The sequence below is a fragment of the Mauremys reevesii genome, linkage group 10 (genome assembly GCF_016161935.1).
Source record: "Mauremys reevesii isolate NIE-2019 linkage group 10, ASM1616193v1, whole genome shotgun sequence".
Lineage (NCBI taxonomy): Eukaryota > Metazoa > Chordata > Testudines > Geoemydidae > Mauremys > Mauremys reevesii.
Window position 1 is genome coordinate 61,634,745 of NC_052632.1, and position 17,576 is coordinate 61,652,320.

Here is a 17,576-nt window from a genome sequence, read left to right on the forward strand (position 1 = left end):
GTCCTTCCTTTAATGTTTTTGCTCTTTGAGGCAAGGATTGTCTCTTACCATGTGTAAATACAGCATCTTGATCCTGGGGATACAGATCTTGGTTGGGTCTCTAGATGTTAATGTAATAACAATAAATAATAACTGGTGCAGATTCCCTGGGGTAGGAATAAGGGACTTCTGTGTCCCTTGTTCTCCTGTTAATCTGGGACAGGATTTACCTATTACAGAGTCAAAGACATGATGTGGTACAAGTATCTCAGAAGTTTGTTGCACATTACTCCATTGCCATGAAAAAGTGAATTATTAATATTAGACTTAATGTATTATGCTGCAACCTGTTCTAATCACCTTTAAAAATCCATTTTTATGTCTTCTGAATTATTGGCAAAGGGGTACATTTTGAAATATTGTCAGGGAAATTGCCCAGATTTAATTGGAAGTGAACCAGTTTCCTCAAACTCTGAACACTACTGGGCACACAGAGTGAAGGATATTTTTTTTCAACATTCAATTTTAGTCATTACCAGTCGTGGTGTCTGTGAACTTCCTGTACATTTGCAGAATAAACAGTCTTTTTCCATTTTCACTTATTTTAGCAGATCATTTTAAACAGATGGTGTTTATCATATCAACTGCCTTTTCTTTAAACGAATTGTCTGAGACTTTCTCCCTAACACTGTGCTGAGAAACCCAAACGTGCCATCAGTATATGAAGGCCACCTTGATAAACTGTCTAGTGATGTTTTGGGGGTTTAGCTTTCTCACGAAGTCATTTGGTCCTTGAAATTTGCTAGCACTGCAGATGTAACTGTCAGTAGCTACTGCACACTTCTGGCACCATACTGTACAGTAAGCAGTCTCAACACAGCCTCTAGGGCTGAACCTGTGAGATGGTGAGGTTCTCAGGTTCCACTGGGGACAGACTAAGTTTGCAACACAGTCTGTTTTACTAGCAAATACTCAATTCTTTGTTCATTCAAGGCAATTTTTTTTCCCCTGTTCACATCCCGAAAATGTCTATATTTTTATGTCTCATCAAATATGAAAAACAGTTGTGCACTTAGAGGTACAGTATGAAGGTAAAAGATAGACAGCTTGATTGTTTGTCTGTACAGCATCTCATTCCATCAACAAGACATAAAATGCTGTTTTGAAAATATTCCTTCATCTATTTTACTGGTAATAGCATGCAAATCCCCAGCCAGTAGGGCATATTTTGAATCTTAATTTTAAAGCCGACTAGGACAAAATACGATCATGCTGGTTTGTATATTCCTTGACCGGTTTTAAGAATGTGGGGAATTTGAACATTGCTTGAAATGAACATGACCTAAAAGCGAATGGAAAACATGGTGGCCTCTGTTTCTTTAGGTTACCCATGACTCAGAGGTCCATGCCAGTATTATACTTCCATTAATTAGATGTTTCAATTTACTTAGCCCATTGTTAAAAGGTATCTCAGGGGTATGGCTATCCTTTATTAAAATGGAAAATGACCCTGTCTATTATAAAGCACAAACAGAAAAAGAAAAGGAAAAAACAAACAAACACAAGTTTACTACCTGATTTCAGATTACTTACCATTTAGCAGATGAAACCCTTAAATGACTGGACTGTTAAAATTTCAGGATGGAGCCTCCTCAAAATAGATGATGGTATTGGAACTTCCTATGAGACCAGATCCTCAGCTGATGTAAATATTGGTGTTGCTCCATTGACTCCAGAGGACCTATGCCCATTTACACTAGCTGAGGATCTGGCTCTGAGAATCTAATGTATAATGGACATAATGGATCCAATCCTGCTCCCACTGAAGATGGGTCAATCTCCCATTGACTTAATTGGTAGCAGAGGATCAAATCCATATATAGGACAACTAAAGAGCACAATATAAAATCAAAATGAATACCTGTCTCATGGCTCTCTGTCTACACTGGTATCTCTCTGAATTTGCATTCTGCTTGTTGATATTGATAAAACAGCAAATATCAATTGTAAGGCATCTATTGATTTTTACTTAATAATCAGACCTCATAATATGGACCGATAGAACCAGAAATATTGGGCCAATGACAAAACTTATGGTATTAAGCTTTTACTCCTTAAAACGAATGGAATTAACAGACCTAGAACATGGATGCTTGTACTGGCTGGGAGAATGCTAGCTCCTTATTTATATATGACTTACTTAAATCGGTATTCAAATAGCTGTGCTGTTCCCAAAACATAATTAAGTGATAATTTAAAAGTTGTTTAGACTGGAAAGAAATGTATATGTTGTTTAACTTAATTATAAGCCCCACTTTTTTAGAGAGAGAGAGGTGTCCTGTATTTTGAATAGAGTTGACATTATCTTATGGAGGTGAAAAAACTCTCCTTTCGTTGAAGCAAAACAGAACTGTAGCTTGGTGTTTGCCCAGCAGTGAAGGCCTAAGCCCAGTCTACTGAAGTCAATCAAAATCTTTCCACTGACTTCAGTGGGCTTGGGATCAGATTCAAACTCAGGCTTCTCAGTAGAAATTAAATGTATTGCTTCTTTCCCCCCCACCCCTTTTTAGATTGTAAACTTCTTCAAACAGAGACTGGGCCTTTCAGTATGTCTGTACAGAGCTTCACAGCTAGATAGATGAATGTGCTTATAAATAACTTCTATATGTATCTTTTACCCTCCCAGAAGGGGTTAAATACTGAATTTGATCAATCTAAGTTGGGAAGTTGTACTGAATAAAGTGTTCAAGAAATACAACAGCTCTGTGTATTGTGTGACAGACCTGGTTTTGGAGGTGATCTTAGGTTTCCCATTCCAGGATGGCATCCAGGCAGAGTGTATGTGAAATGTCTTGGCCAAAATGCCATTATGTCTTAGAAATAAAAGTGAAAGAATGCATATGACTCTAATGGAAAGTAACAGAACCTAGTACAGTATAGATGCATTTCATGTAATCATTTTAAAAGTAAGGTGGCCCAGCAGCTGTGATATGTTCCTTAATCTCCTCCTCCTTCTGCAGTGACAGATATATTAACGGTCAGATCCTCAGCTGGGATAAATGGCCAGTTTCCATTGAACTCAGTGGTGCTATGCTGATTTACCACAGTTGAGGATCTGGCCTTTGGCATTTATAAAATTAATTTATACTCATTGCTTCAATTGTTCCCTGAACAAATCTAATATGGCTAAAGTGTGAAGCAGGTCATTTGATTGGATGCATTGAAAGTTCTGTCTCCATAGGAGACTGTTTGTTTATTAGGCAGTGTGTCCATTGGTCCAGTCGTCCCGGGGGCTGGTGGACCTCCCCGCAGGCATGCGGCAGGCAGGCCCGCCCCCCCCCCCCCTGCTGCCCCGCGCGCCGCGGGCTTGCGCCCCTAGCACCACCAGCTTGTTTTGCTGTGTCCATTAGATAGGACACTGGAGTGGGATTTAGAAGACCTGAATTTTATACCTGGCTCTGTAATTGGTATGTTAGATAACCTTGGGCAACTCACTGCGTCTCTCTGTGTTTTGGTTCCCTGTCTATAAAATGGGGAATCGAGATACTGACCTTTATAAAATTTGCTTTGAGGTTTCCAGTTCAAGAGTAGTCTATGAGAGCTAGGTATTGTTATAGTCATCATTGTGTGGGATAGCTTGGCTTTGGTGAGGTTTAACACTGCAAACTTAAAAGGCCAATTTAAGGGAAATGTTAACACAAGGTTACGAGTTGGCACTGCAAGAGTGATAAGCCATGCCCATTATAATTAAAAGCTATGCGCTTTGTAGTAAATAAATTATATGAGAGCCTCTTAAAAGGTTAGCAAGATGTTCTCTCTTATTCCAGTAATGTAAATGAACTATCTTATTCATCTATGAGAGGTTCAGGTACTGCAGAAGTCACTGAAAGTGACTCTTCTTTTGGCTGGCAATGGGGTCAGTTTACTTAATTTCACCTGAGTGTTACAGAGTTTTGCAGCTTCTTAGGCCTGGTCTACACTGGGGGGTAGGAGGACTCAATCTAACATATGCAACTTCAGCTACGAGAATAGCATAGCTGAAGTTGATGTATCTTAGATCGACTTAGATTGACTTACTTCGCATCCTCGCGGCGCGGGATCAACGGCTGCTGCTCCCCCGTCGACTCGGCTTCCGCCTCTCATCCTGGTTGAGTTCTGGAGTCGACGGGGAGCGTGTTTGGGGATCGATTTATTGCATCTAGATGAGACGCGATACATCAATCCCCGATAGATTGATCACTACCCACTGATCCGGCGGGTAGTGTAGACATACCCTCAGATAGACTGAACTTACCTCTACTCACATAGACTGAGGAACTTTCTGAGCATAGTAACTTTCAGAGTGGTATGACTTTATAAGCAGGAAATTCAACATTGAATTTTGCTTTCTCTGTAGCTCTTGTTTATTTTAACAGAGGTGGTGCTGATTTAAGCTGTCTCTTTATAAAAACATTATTAGCTCTAGAAAAGAAAACATGTAGAAAGGTATTTGAATAGACTCGCATTGATTTCTGCATCAGAGAAATTCCCAGTTATCGCTTAAACAAACGCACACATACAAAAACACCTGAGTTAGGTATCTGGCACAAAACAACTCTCTGTTCTTCTAAAGTTTTAAGAATGTGAGACCTAGGCGCTCAAAGGATGTGCTTGAAATACACAAAGGAGGTGAAACTGATCAAAATGAGACATTATCAATGCTTAGGTGGGTGAATCTCAGATAAACCAAATCAGGCCTTCAATTCATTCTTTAAACAAAATAACTTGCTCATAGCATTGGGATATTGGGAAATGCAGTCATAGCTGACTAATGAGAAGGGGCATAAGAGGCTTTGGCAATGATTATACACCAGAATCACAATTTGCCTTTGTTCTTCTCTAATATCCCTGTAGCATATTTCCTGCAAAATCAACTGTAGAACCCTAAGGGCACAAATTGGAAAGTACCCTGCTTTACACAGGGCAATTCAACTGTCTTATTAAGAGGACACGGCTCTGATAAGTCTGCATGAGATATTGCCTGGAAGTGACTAAGGGAGACAGTTTCAAAGTGACCTTTGAGTTAACACAAACATTGCAGCTAGCACCACTTAGAGCTACAGTTAAGAAGGATATTTGCTTTATAGGAAAGTGCACCAAGGAATTAATTTCAATTAATGCTTGTTAATAGGTGTTAACGTCCTTTTTTTATTGGTACAGTTCTGCCTAGAGGTTTACCTCAACCAGCTAACATGGGTTAAAACTACAACTGACCTATCTTCAGAAGGATTGTGACAGAGGTTAAAAAGTCACCTTTTTCCCTTAGTGAAGGCACAGCCTCTATCACAATCCTTCTGAAGACAGGCCAGTTGTACCTTTAACCCAGGCCACTTACTGCATAATCATCCCTGGGGTTATTTTGAGTATCTGAGTTAAAACAACAGCTGCCTTGTTTTACTAGGGCTGTGTCTTTACTGAAAATAAGTGGTGGGCAGGCAGAGTTGTAAGAATGTAATGTATGAATGAGTGTGTGACAGGAAACGGAGAAGCTGTCGGCCAGAGCAGTATTGTGCTGAACCTTGAAGGTGAGACCCAAGAGTTTGAAATTCTTGTGGAATAAGATAAGCCAATGGAGGGACTGAAGAATATGGTGAGACATGATCAGAGCAGTGGGCAAGGAAGATAACTTTAGTTGTAGAGGGTCAAATGGATTTGAGTCAGAAGAGGTGAAAGGATGGAGAACAGGACGCATAATAACCCATTCCAGATCCTATCTTTTGTCCTCACAGCTCTTGCTGGAAGAGGTAACAACTTTAAGTGCATAGACTCTTACTGAAGTTAATGGGATTAACTATGTGGTTGAAGTTAATTGCTTTATTGAATCTGGGCCAGAGTGCTCAGCACCTTGCAGGATCAAGTGCCAGAAGAAGATCCTCTGCAAGTAGTCAGTGAGTAAAATTAGCTCATTTTGATTGAACACAACTACTACTAAGGGAGCATAAACCCCCCAGCATTTTTTCTCATGCTGATTTTATTCACTATCTCCTTCTCCCCCAGCATGTTCCTATAATTTTTCTTGAGAATCATTCAACATTATAATTAAACTGTCCTGTCCAGCCTCAGAAAAGAGAGAGGTTAATGTGGAGCCCAGACAGCAGTGTGGAAAGGATTTTAGCTCACAAGAATGATATGCCTTGACTAAAGAAGAAGGGGGCTACTTTTGATCATGCTTACTCACCTCCTGGTAAGTCTGGCAGGCCAGCTATCAGTTATCAGTCAGCAAAGATACAGCTAAATCATTTGAAGCTTTTCTCCTTTCCGCTCTTTGTTCAGACCTTTCCCTTTGTGTCTGTATATCCTTAAATACTATTTTGAGTGTATCCCACATGAAAGGGCAGTTTCTTCATTTTAGTACAAAGTGTAAAGAGAAAATCATTTCTAAAAGTGCTGAATTCAGAAAATCAAAAATATCAGGGCTGCCAGTGAATGAGTGATAACCAATTAATATCAGCCTGGGACTCGGGAGAGCCACATTCAGTTCCTTGCACTGCCACAGATGTCCACTATGACCCTTGAGTACATCACTTAGTCTTTCTGTGCCTCAGTTCCCCACCTGTAAAATGGGGAGAATAGACCTTCCTTACCTCACAGGGGTTTTGTGATGATAAATACATTAAAGAATGTGAGGTGCCCAGAGACTGTGGTAACAGGGGCCATAAGTACCTATGATACATTTAACAATTACTAAGAGTACACTGGGCTGATTCATGGCTAGGGCAGGCAAGAACTCAGTGCAAAATGGGGACAGGCAACATTTTGGGAAACTCAGCCTTCAAAGGTAACTAACTAGATTTCATCAGGTCTCTCAATGAGAATTGTGTTTTAGAGGCAGACAAATAGCATGTTGTTCCATATAGTTTATCTTAATCTGATCTATATTGTCACAAAGGATGCTGACTAGCTGTGGGGTGGGATAAGGGAATTTTACATCTGTTCAAATGCCGTTTAAGTTTGTATTGTCACCTCAGCATATGCTTGGCAGGTGTGGCATTTAATGTTTCAAGGCAAACAGTAGCTGCAGCCACATGGACCCAATAAGGGTGCAAGTGAAGAAAAGGGAGCTTTTAACTGGGAAAGGTTTTACATGCTAGTGTGTAGTTACAGCACTGCAGGTGCAATACAAGAAACAGCATGGGCCAGATGTTCTGACACTAGATGTGTCTTGCTCCCTTTGAAATCAATGGCAAAAGCTCCTATTGACTTACTATTAGCTCAGAAGTCAACTAAAGTTGCACAAGCAAATAAGCGGCATCCATGCCTGTGGGGAGTTTGGAATGTGATGTCCTTAAGGAAAATGTGCATCCTCCTCCAACCAACCTTACAGGAAATATGCAGAAAAGTCCTGCAAGATGCAGCAAAGCACGTAAGCACATGCTTAATTTTTATCATGTGCATAGATCCATTGCAGTCAATATAGCTGCACTGAATTACAGCAGCTGAGGATCTGGCCTCTGATATTTGAGAATTTTTTGTTTTAAACTGAAGTGATCATGGTGACATGAGGAGGGGGAAAAATTCACTGTAGATAGTAAAGTACTTCCACACATGTGCAATCACATTGAGTAGTAGTCACGGTGCACTGTGGACACAGAGTGTCTACTACTTAAATTAGTCTAGATAACTCAGTTGCCGCAATCTTTGCCATTAAGTGAGCCACTGTCAACCTTGTTTATGTCCTAATTGTTCAAGGTTTCTCTTGATTTTGTTTTAGCACCAGCTACAAGCAAGTGACAATCCTTGGAATGCACCAGTCATACATTATTTGTGTTATTTTGTATCATTGGGTAGCAGGTCTATTAATTTTTCCCTTTGATAGTTCACTAATAACCTACCATTTGACCTAACCCTTCAACAAGTCACAGATTTGCTGTAACCCTTGAGCATCAATATTGAGGACACTTATAAATTAATCTGGCAATGTCTTTAGAGCAGTTGAGATGATTTATAAAGACACCTACAACATAAATGCCATTGCAACCTGATCCATTTTAAACATTTTTTCATTTATCAAACGAATGACTCTTGATGCTTCATGCAACGCAATACTGAAACTCCAATCAAAAGAGATACTACAGAATTAAATGAGAGGCCCATTTACCAGACAGCTCTGATGTGAGAGAACGATCTATATTTCAAGGTTGTACATATAAGTGAAGCCTGGCCACAATATCAGCCAGTGGTTCTATCCTATGAAGACCTTGAGATGTTATTTCATACAGTAACCGATAAAGACATGAACAAGGTTTTCTGAGACATTCCTCTTTCCTTCATTACTCAATACACAGGCCAGGTCCTTCCCATGCAAGTACGATTCAGAAAGGCCCTTATTATTCACAGTAAACAGTAATTAGGACCTGATGCACTTGATTGATATTGGTCAGATCCTCAGTTGCTGTAAATCAGTGTAGCTCCATATGATGATTTGAAGCGAAGGATCAGGCCCTCAGTGTACTTTCTTCAAAAGTTCATTTATTAGCCCATCCTCTGTTTTCCTTTAAGCCACGTTATATCCTTCCAGTTACATAACCAAAAGGACAGCACGTCAGCTATGATACATTAAATGGGAGGTTCCACTCTGACAGGTTGTTCTGGATGACTCTAAAATATCTGCTGTTCCTCCACAAAAATGGAAAAAATAGATGAAGGCTGAAGCTATATAATTAGTGCAGTTTTAGAAACAGGATTACCACAGTGTCACTGATTTTCTCATGAATGACAGCACTATTTGGATTGACATTTCATGTGTTTCTGCAGAGTATGGTACATTTCTATTTAGAGCCGTTACAGAAGTTAGCGATGGAATATTTTCTGGATCCATTCACCCAACACCCCCACCATCCTTTTCAGTTTAAATATACCAGTAGCACAGAGTCTAATTTAGGAAAGAGGATGAAATGAATAGCGTTGCACGAGTAGGATGTTACAATGTTTTTAATGATCCACTGGTAAATATTGCATTCAGAAAAGAGCCCAAAACACCTAGTTCAGATCCAGATCAAAACTTTCCCAAAGTTTGGGACTGAGGTTTAGTTTATCCCTATCACACTCTCATTTTCCATATCAGTCATTTGACTGTGGCAGAAAGTAAATTTGCAAATTCCAAACGCCTCCCCACCACTGATTTACACCTCGCTAGTATACAGTGTTGATGTCTTTGTACTCAGAGCAGCAGGAAATAAAGGCTGCACATCACATTTGCACTGGACTGATCCAGAAAGCATCTGGGTTCTGCTCTGGTTTGGTGAAACAGAGCAGCTCTGAGGGTATTCTGGCACCTGGAGATCACCAAGGTATTAGAGAGGACCCAGACTCATCCTCTTTTCTTCAGTCATGTCCCTTGCACTAGCAGCAACAGGTCAGTGGCTAGAAGCAGTATATTCGGGCAGCCCTACCTTTGCTACCTATTATTAGTCTCCGCAACCCACAGCTGCCCAGAATCTCTACAGTGGCATGCACTACAGGAACTCCTCTGCAACCCACCGCCATCCTGGCTTTGCCCCAGCATGCTACACATACCAATGTTTTCTACCCATGGCAGCCCTATGCAGTGCCTATGCCAGGGAAGTTTCCCATTGGCCAGATGCAGGGCCCAGATAGCCCTGCATGCCAGTATAGCATCATACATAAGCTTGGAAGGATTTATTTATTATTGAGAGGTGTGAGTAAATGTGGATTTCACCGTACACAGACAAAAAAAAATTATAGATAATTGAAAGGTACAGACTAGAAAAAGTAAGAAAAATGCTACTTGAGGACTTTGAGTGGGATTTAAGATATTTTGTATATTTTGACATGATATAGACAGTTATAAAGCTTTAACTTTTGGAATCTCAATATCTGTCATTAAATAATTATTGCCTGACCCCTCCTCCTCCTCCCCCACCCCCAGTTTCCTGCAACTGTGAAAATGTAAAAGTTGATAAAAAAAGCTTAATGATCATCAATGTTATCAGTAGACAGTTAAAAAAAAAAAGCAAAAAACAAATTCTACCGAACTTAATTATACAGGTGTTAGTAGTGGGAGAGGGAGCGCCTCTGCATGTACACACTTTGACAGAAACTTTGAAGTCTGCCTTTGTCTGTGAAGGGAGATGTGTCGCTGGATCTACAAAGCCGAAATCTGATTACAAGGTACAATGCCTTCATCACAGCAGAATGGAGAAGCCATAGTTTGACAAAAGCAAGATAAGAAACAAACAATGCACAGATATACTCAGCAGGATGGTGTGTCCAGAACCCTTGTGTGGCTCTGCTTGAAGTCAAGCGATGATGTTAGACATACTGATCTCACGCCAGAACAGCAGCAGAAAGAGTCTGTCCAAGTGCCTGGGGAATATTAATGAGCGTAAGAAGATTTGTGACTAAGAAAAGGCTCTAGCATTGACTGTTGTCTGTTTTGCCATGTTGGTAATTCCACTGTACTTGGAGTGTTGCCTGGAGAACTTCACTGACTCCATTTGTAAACATTTCTCTCTTTCAGTGGGAGTGCTGGATACTCAACACCTCAGAAAGTCAGGGCACTTATTTATTAAGTGAAATCTATACAGAGATCGGAGGAGAGATTCTCAAAGGCAAAGAATAGATATTAAAATCCCATTTTTGCCTACTCCCCTAGGGCCTAGCTATAGGCACCTAGCTTTGAAAACATTGGCTTTCAGGCTTCTTCTAGAGGCATCTGAATGGAGTGTGCCTTGGATCAACTAAAGACCATTTCTCTAAAAACAAAGAGTGAAATGTTTAGAATCAAGTCAGTGAAGTTCTCCATGCAGTATATTGAGACATATTAGCAAAGAAGATGGCAACATACATGTGAGTGTTCTGCTGGAGCTCTCTTTTAGTCACAGATCTTGTAATGCACATCAATATTCCTCATTCTCGAGGCACTAGATAGGTTCTTTTTGATGCTTTTCCAGCAGTAACTCACCCTTCTTGCTTTTCTACATAATCTCTCAAGACTGCCATAAAGAAAACTTGAAACAGAAGGTTTCTATTAAAAGAAACTCTTTTTGTTTCTGTTTGAAGATTCAATATCATTTATTTTGTTAAGGCTGTGAAGAACTCTCCTACAGCTTGATTTAAGATCACATATTTAAAAACAAAATCCCTCTGGCAGATTTGTACAGAGCACTAATATATTCAAATATTTATATGTTTGTTTTAAGTAACAAGGAATGCAGTACAATCTTTCTTGCCACTCAGGCATTAGTTTAGCAAGTGTTACAGATTAATGGGAAAAAAAACAATTCTGGCCTTTCCACAAAACTCGGCCAAATAGAAACTGGACATTTGTTGAGGTTCAGATAAATGTAAATAAAAGAAAATATTTTATGCATCGATGTTGGACCCATATCACAAGAAGAAGCTACGATGGGAAATGTGTATTGCTTTGGGATTTTGGGGCGGGGGGTTGATCTAGTAAAGTACAACCTTTTCCCCCCATTAAAGTCCCAAACTCTCTGGATCAAACTCTAAAAAAAATTCTGGAGATATTTTCAGTCTTTGGCTTCAGGTCACATATTCCCAATTCTGCACGGCAGAGCTGCAGGGACCTTAAAGATATTTCAGCTGCATTAAGACATCACTGCTTAGCAAATTAGTTTGCCACTTTTACCATACAGATCTACCATAACCACAAGATGATCACATTTGCATCAAAGACAATCAATCACAGAACCAAGATAGAGAACATTTGTCCACAAACAATGGTTCGAATGATGTCTTTAAGGCACAGCCCATGGCGGGATGGAGTAGATGGCTATCAGCCCAGATGAAGTTTCTGGAAACATTCCAGCAGGCACAACACCTCCAGGATCAACACAATTTCTCTACCACCTTTGAGAAAGGTCAGCAGCACATGCTTGTTCCATCAAGGAGCAGCTCATAAATAGGTGTTAGATTTGCTGTCTGAGACTGTGACAATGCCCTGAGATTGTACAAGGGTAAAAATGGAGCAGAAAGCTTCCTTGGTCTTCTCACCTCTTTGGCATAACCATAAGAGCTGTGTTTTACTTGTGAAGTAATTGTGCAGGTCTTGGGCAACTGTCTGTTTAATATTTCACATTCACAGGCCACAAGTTATCACTGATAACACACAGCAGTGTAGGATATTCGGAACCTCTCCACCATGCTTAAAATTCAAGCAGTGCCTGACATGCATTCAATAAACTGGAAACAGCATTCCTTTCCTTAGAGCAATTCCTGGTCCTTGTGAAGTCAGTGGACGTTTTGACAATGACTTCAGTGAGGGCAGGAGTTGGCACTCTCAAAGTAAGTACAAGCTGTGCAAGGTGCACAGCTGCGTGGTTTACAAGCTTGCAAATTTTATGTTTAAAATAGCTCCAAAAGCTTGTAAGCTCAGGGCGAGCATAATTAATGCAGTAAGTTTAGGCCACAGCATCAGTGCCGCTGCAGAGATCAATTTACACTGATTGCTAGGGACAGGTGACTATGGCCAAATGTTGGGGTCTGCCAGCTGTTCAGACAAGGGAGGGCTGCAGCTCAGTAAAAAGTCACATACAGTTAAAAACATTCGTGCAGTGGAAACAGCATGTGGGAACCAAGGCTTATACTCTGCTTGCTCGCTCCACGGTATGGAGTCTTGATGAAAGCTGTTCATGTTAAAGTTTCTGCCCCATTCTGCATTCCTAATGTTTGAGTGTATTTGGCATAAGGCAAACAGTCGTCCGATGTTATTGATTACTGACACCACAGTGGCTCTGAAGATAGATTTAAAGTGACTGTGTTTTGTCTTCACAACACTACAGAGCATACGTACATAAAGATGTCAAATATTCTGAACCACCGAAGGAAAGAAATAGTACACAATTATACTAGGATAATTGCAATGGCTGGATGATACATCCTTCCTATAAATATGCAAAATATTTAGAAGCATTCATTAAATGTTTAAAATGTGAACGTTCCCATTAACAGCACGAATGAGAGGCTGGTCAATGAAGGAAAATGTGTGCTACTTAGAGAGGCAGAGTGTCTAGCCCTGGACTGGGAAACAGGAGACCTGGGTTCTATTCCCAGCTCTGCTGCTGGTCTGCTGAGTGACCTTGGGCAAGTCATATCCCTCTCTATGCCTCAGTTTATCCATCTATAAAATGGGGATAATGTTACTGCCCTCCTGTATAAAGTGTTTTGAGATCTACTGATGAAAAGCACTCCGTAAGAAATAGGTACCATGATTATCCCTAGGTTGTTCTTTGTCCTGAAATCTCTATCAAGTGAGTTGTATCTTGGATTCTGAATATATCCACAGAAGCATCTAAACTGCCATTCCTGATGAGGCCAATAATCTTTCTATACCAGTATCCTGTCTCTAAAAGTAGTTAATAAGGGCTGCTCTAGAGCAGATGTGCAAACCCCCAAATGCATCTAATTACACCACGTAGAAGTGGGGAGATGGAGTAACTCCATTTAAATCAGTGAAATTTCCCCAGGTATACAGTGCTGTCGGTGAAAGCAAAATTTAACCCACTGACTCCAAGTGGTGATCTCTTTATTTACTGAAGCATGCGGACTGATGGTCCTTACAATTTTTATCCAAATACTGCAGCTTGATTTTGTTTGCATAAAAGTCCAATCCTTATTATAATCTCACTATGCTGTTTGCCAGCGTAATAGCTGAGAGATAACGAATTGTTTTTATAAAATAAACACTACCTTCTATTTGTTTTAAACGTTTCCTTTTATAGCTGAATGCTTCCTTGTTCTTGTAGTAGCAGATGAGTTAAAGAACACCTGAATAGCATCATATATTATTCTCAAGAGAGCTATTGCTTATATTATTATAGATTCTTAATACAGCCTCCTCACATAGCTTTGACTGCTGCTGCTTATTCAGGAAACATTAGGTAGCCCACAGTGCTACCTAGATATCCCCCTGAGGTATAAATTCATACATTCTGAATTACTAAAGACAAGTAATAATAGGAGATATACCAATCTCCTAGAACTGGAAGGGACCTTGAAAGGTCATCGAGTACAGCCCCCTGCCTTCACTAGCAGGACCAATTTTTGCCCCAGATCCCTAAGTGGCCTCTTCAAGGATTGAACTCACAACCTTGGGTTTAGCAGGCGAATGCTCAAACCACTGAGCTATCCCTCTCCGGTTTAAACTCTTCCATCCAATTTGTGTTGCAGTGCACTTACACTGAAATTCATCTGACATGAAGAAGTTGGACTTGTTCCCTACACCTCTGGAGTAGCTAGCATCTTATTCTCTGTTAGACTCAGCCTGGCCCTAAATAAGGACATATGTCTTAAGGAACACAAGCTGCTATAACATACCTATTGAGAGGGCTGGAAAGGCTTACGTTAAACCTTCTTTGACTTCTTCTATACTTTAGACTCATTTTGAATTTGGCCCATTAACATTTATACCACAACTTTTTCTGCTTGGGTCTTCTCTAGGCATTTTGGTAACTCAACATGCCAGCTATAAGCTCTAGCGTGTTCAAAACAGGTCACTAAAAGCTTATTTGATGCTAAACATCTCCAGGCTTTTATGCCACATTGGGGAGTGGAGGGGTAAATCCGTATTTTTAATGCAAGTCTAGAGGGTTTTGGAATCTGGAATTCTGACATGGGCATGCCACTCCCTGTAATAAAACCAGGGTTTTATTTTAACTGGCTGCAGGAGGATCTGTGTGCAGTAGGATTAGTTTTTCAATAGCCTTTCCATAGCAGTAGATAAGAGATGCAGCAAACCCCTCTTTGCAAAAAAAGTATTAAATTAATTGGTTGTATATTGTGTCACTCAAATACTTACACAAATGTTAACACATGGGTAGAAACATTACAACACAATGCTGGAAAGTGCCATTTAAATTCTTGATATCTCCCATATGCAGAGATTTGCCTTTTTCTATTTCACTCTCTCTCAAAGGGCTACTGAACTTGTATGTTATAACTTCACCGTGTTCTTAGATCTCTTAAAATGAACACTCCAGAGATTTTTCCCTTCAACAAAAGCTCAGTCTTTACTGAAATATACTGGAATATTGCATATGGGTTGGTTAGACATAGTACTTAGGCCTTGCTAAAGGAAAGCACTTCTTAGGCACATTCGTAAGTCTATCCTTATTCACGACAGCACCTTACCATGTGCTTTCATCTTTTGGACTTCAATGGAACTGAGTCGCTTGCTTAACGTTAAAGTGCATGCTTACATGCTGTGCAGAAGAGGGATTATTTTGAACTGAGCCTTACATAGTAGAGTGATGGGTACAACTGATAAAACAGACAATGGAAAATATAATCTGTAGTGTAGGAACTTAAAAAGCAACAATCCTTCTCACAATACTTTGCTCTTAAAGGCCATGATTCAGCAAAGCTACTAAAGATATGCTTCAGTCCTATCATAAGTGGCTTGTCAAATCAGAGCCTTAATGCTTTTCAATCAATCGCTAGTGAAGACCTTTACAAACATTAATTAGGCCTCATTGCATTCCATTAATGTCAGTAAATATTGTTATCCCGATTTTACATGTTTAAAGTCTGTTTTACACAATACAGACATCTTAGCATTACATACATAATCTATGGTACTTACATGACCGTCATCGCAGCATCTGAGCACCTCACAATCTTTAAGGTATTTAGCTTCACAATTACCCCTCTGTGAAATAGGAAAATAGGCCCATTTTACAGATGTGGAAATAAAGCAAAGAGACCAAGAAAAGGCAATATATTAAAAAACCCTCAAAGTTCATCACTTTGAAAAGCTGTTGGATGAAAGTGATGAGTAAAAAGTGTGAAAGAAGGACAAAGAAGAAATGTACATAGATACATCCTTAGGGCAGATGTGCAGTTAAGCCCCATCAAGCAATAAATACATACAAATGATAGGAAAAGCAATTAAAATGCATGAGAGAAGAGAGAGCCATACTGAACAGAGGAAGAGTAGAGAGATAACAGTGGGTCAGAGTGAAAAATATCATGAGTGACAGCAGCAAAGAGGAGAATGGGGAGAAGCCATAGTACATATTTAAAAAATTGAGTTAATCAGGAGGAAGGAATTACTGAGGGAGATAGCGACAAAGAGTCCTGTGGCACCTTATGTCGCTTTTTACAGATCCAGACTAACACGGCTACTCCTCTGATACTTGACACCATGTGAGGGAGATAGTAAAGCCAGGAAGAAGCTGTGAGAGGAAATTTATTGACAGGAGAGAGAGATGTTAAGGAAAGAGGGAATTATTTTCCATTCCAAGGGTTTACTTGTGAGCTGCCTTATGTGACTGAGAGATGGAGAAAGTGGGTGCCAGGTACCCTTTACTCTCTTGGGCAGGCAAACCACAGTATGAGGTGAAACTCCCCCTTATTGCACCTGGGGAAAAGAAAGGGGTGAGAAGTTGCCTTTATTGTTGCCAAAAAAAAATAAAAATTCAAATCATGCCAGAAAAGTTTCACACGCACATTAAAATAAATGGAGAACATTTGTAATATACTGGCTTTAATGGTGCTAGGGATAAGAAAGAGGATATCTTTAGCAGGGGCCTTTCTTTGCTGCCCCTAAATCCTACTTTTAAGGCTCCTTCTCATATAGAGATTTAGGTATGGACTGATTTAGAAGACCATGCTAGTGTAGGGGGCCATGATGAAAACTCCTGACCACCAACAGGACAATTCTGGACTTTGGCTCAAAAAGAACAAACAACCTAGAGCATTTTGCCTGCTGGGTGACCTTGTGCAAACCATTTGACATATGTTTTGTAGGGTTTCTTCATCTGTAACAAAGATAATGATACTGACCTTTTTTCTTTGTAAAGCACTTTGAGACCTTCTGCTGAACAGTGCTATATAAAGGAGCTAGATATTATTATATTTAAGCCTCCATATAAGTGTTTGTAATATAACGGCCTTAGACTGCAAGCTATGTGGGCAGGGTCTATGTCTTCCTTTGTAAAACAAACAAAAGGAAGTATTTTTCACACAACCTGTGGAACTCCTTGCCAGAGGATGTTGTGAAGGCCAAGACTATAACAGTTCAAAAAAGAACTTGATAAATTCATGGAGGATAGGTCCATCAATGGCTATTAGCCAGAATGGGCAGGGATGGTGTCCCTAGCCTCAGTTTGCCACAAACTGTGGTCATTGGGGGATGTCCCAGACGATTGGAAACAGGCAACTATAGTGCAAATATAGTGCCCATCTTTAAAAAAGGGAAGAAGGAGAATCTGGGGAACTACAGACTGGTCAGCCTCACCACAGTCCCTGGAAAAATCATGGAGCAGGTCCTCAAGAAATCCATTTTGAAGCACCTGGGGGAGAGGAAGGTGATCAGGAACAGTCAACATGTATTCATGAAGGGCAAGTCATGCCTGACCAATCTGATTGCCTTCTATGATGAGCTAACTGGCTTTGTGGATATCGGGAAAGCGGTGGATGTGATATACATTGACTTTAACAAAGCTTTTTATACCGTCTCCCACAGTATTCTTGCCAGCAAGTAAAGGAGGTATGGATTGGACGAATGGACTATAAGGTGGATAGAAAGCTGGCTAGATCATCAGGCTCAATGGTGATCAACAGCTCAATGTCTAGTT

General features: G+C 40.1%; 1 long non-coding RNA gene across 2 annotated transcripts in view; it reads left to right on the plus strand.

The window, feature by feature from the left end:
- The first annotated feature begins 3,382 nt into the window (after positions 1-3,382).
- The window catches only part of LOC120373637, a 32,310-nt gene continuing 18,116 nt past the window's right edge, over positions 3,383-17,576 (plus strand). Inside the window, exons 1-3 of one of the 2 annotated variants that reach the window (XR_005585615.1) lie at positions 3,383-3,446; positions 6,016-6,202; positions 10,027-10,149. This is a non-coding gene — a long non-coding RNA (uncharacterized LOC120373637). Of the gene's footprint in view, positions 3,447-5,377; positions 5,544-6,015; positions 6,203-10,026; positions 10,150-17,576 lie in introns of those variants that run through there. The other variant, XR_005585614.1, reaches the window with a different exon arrangement.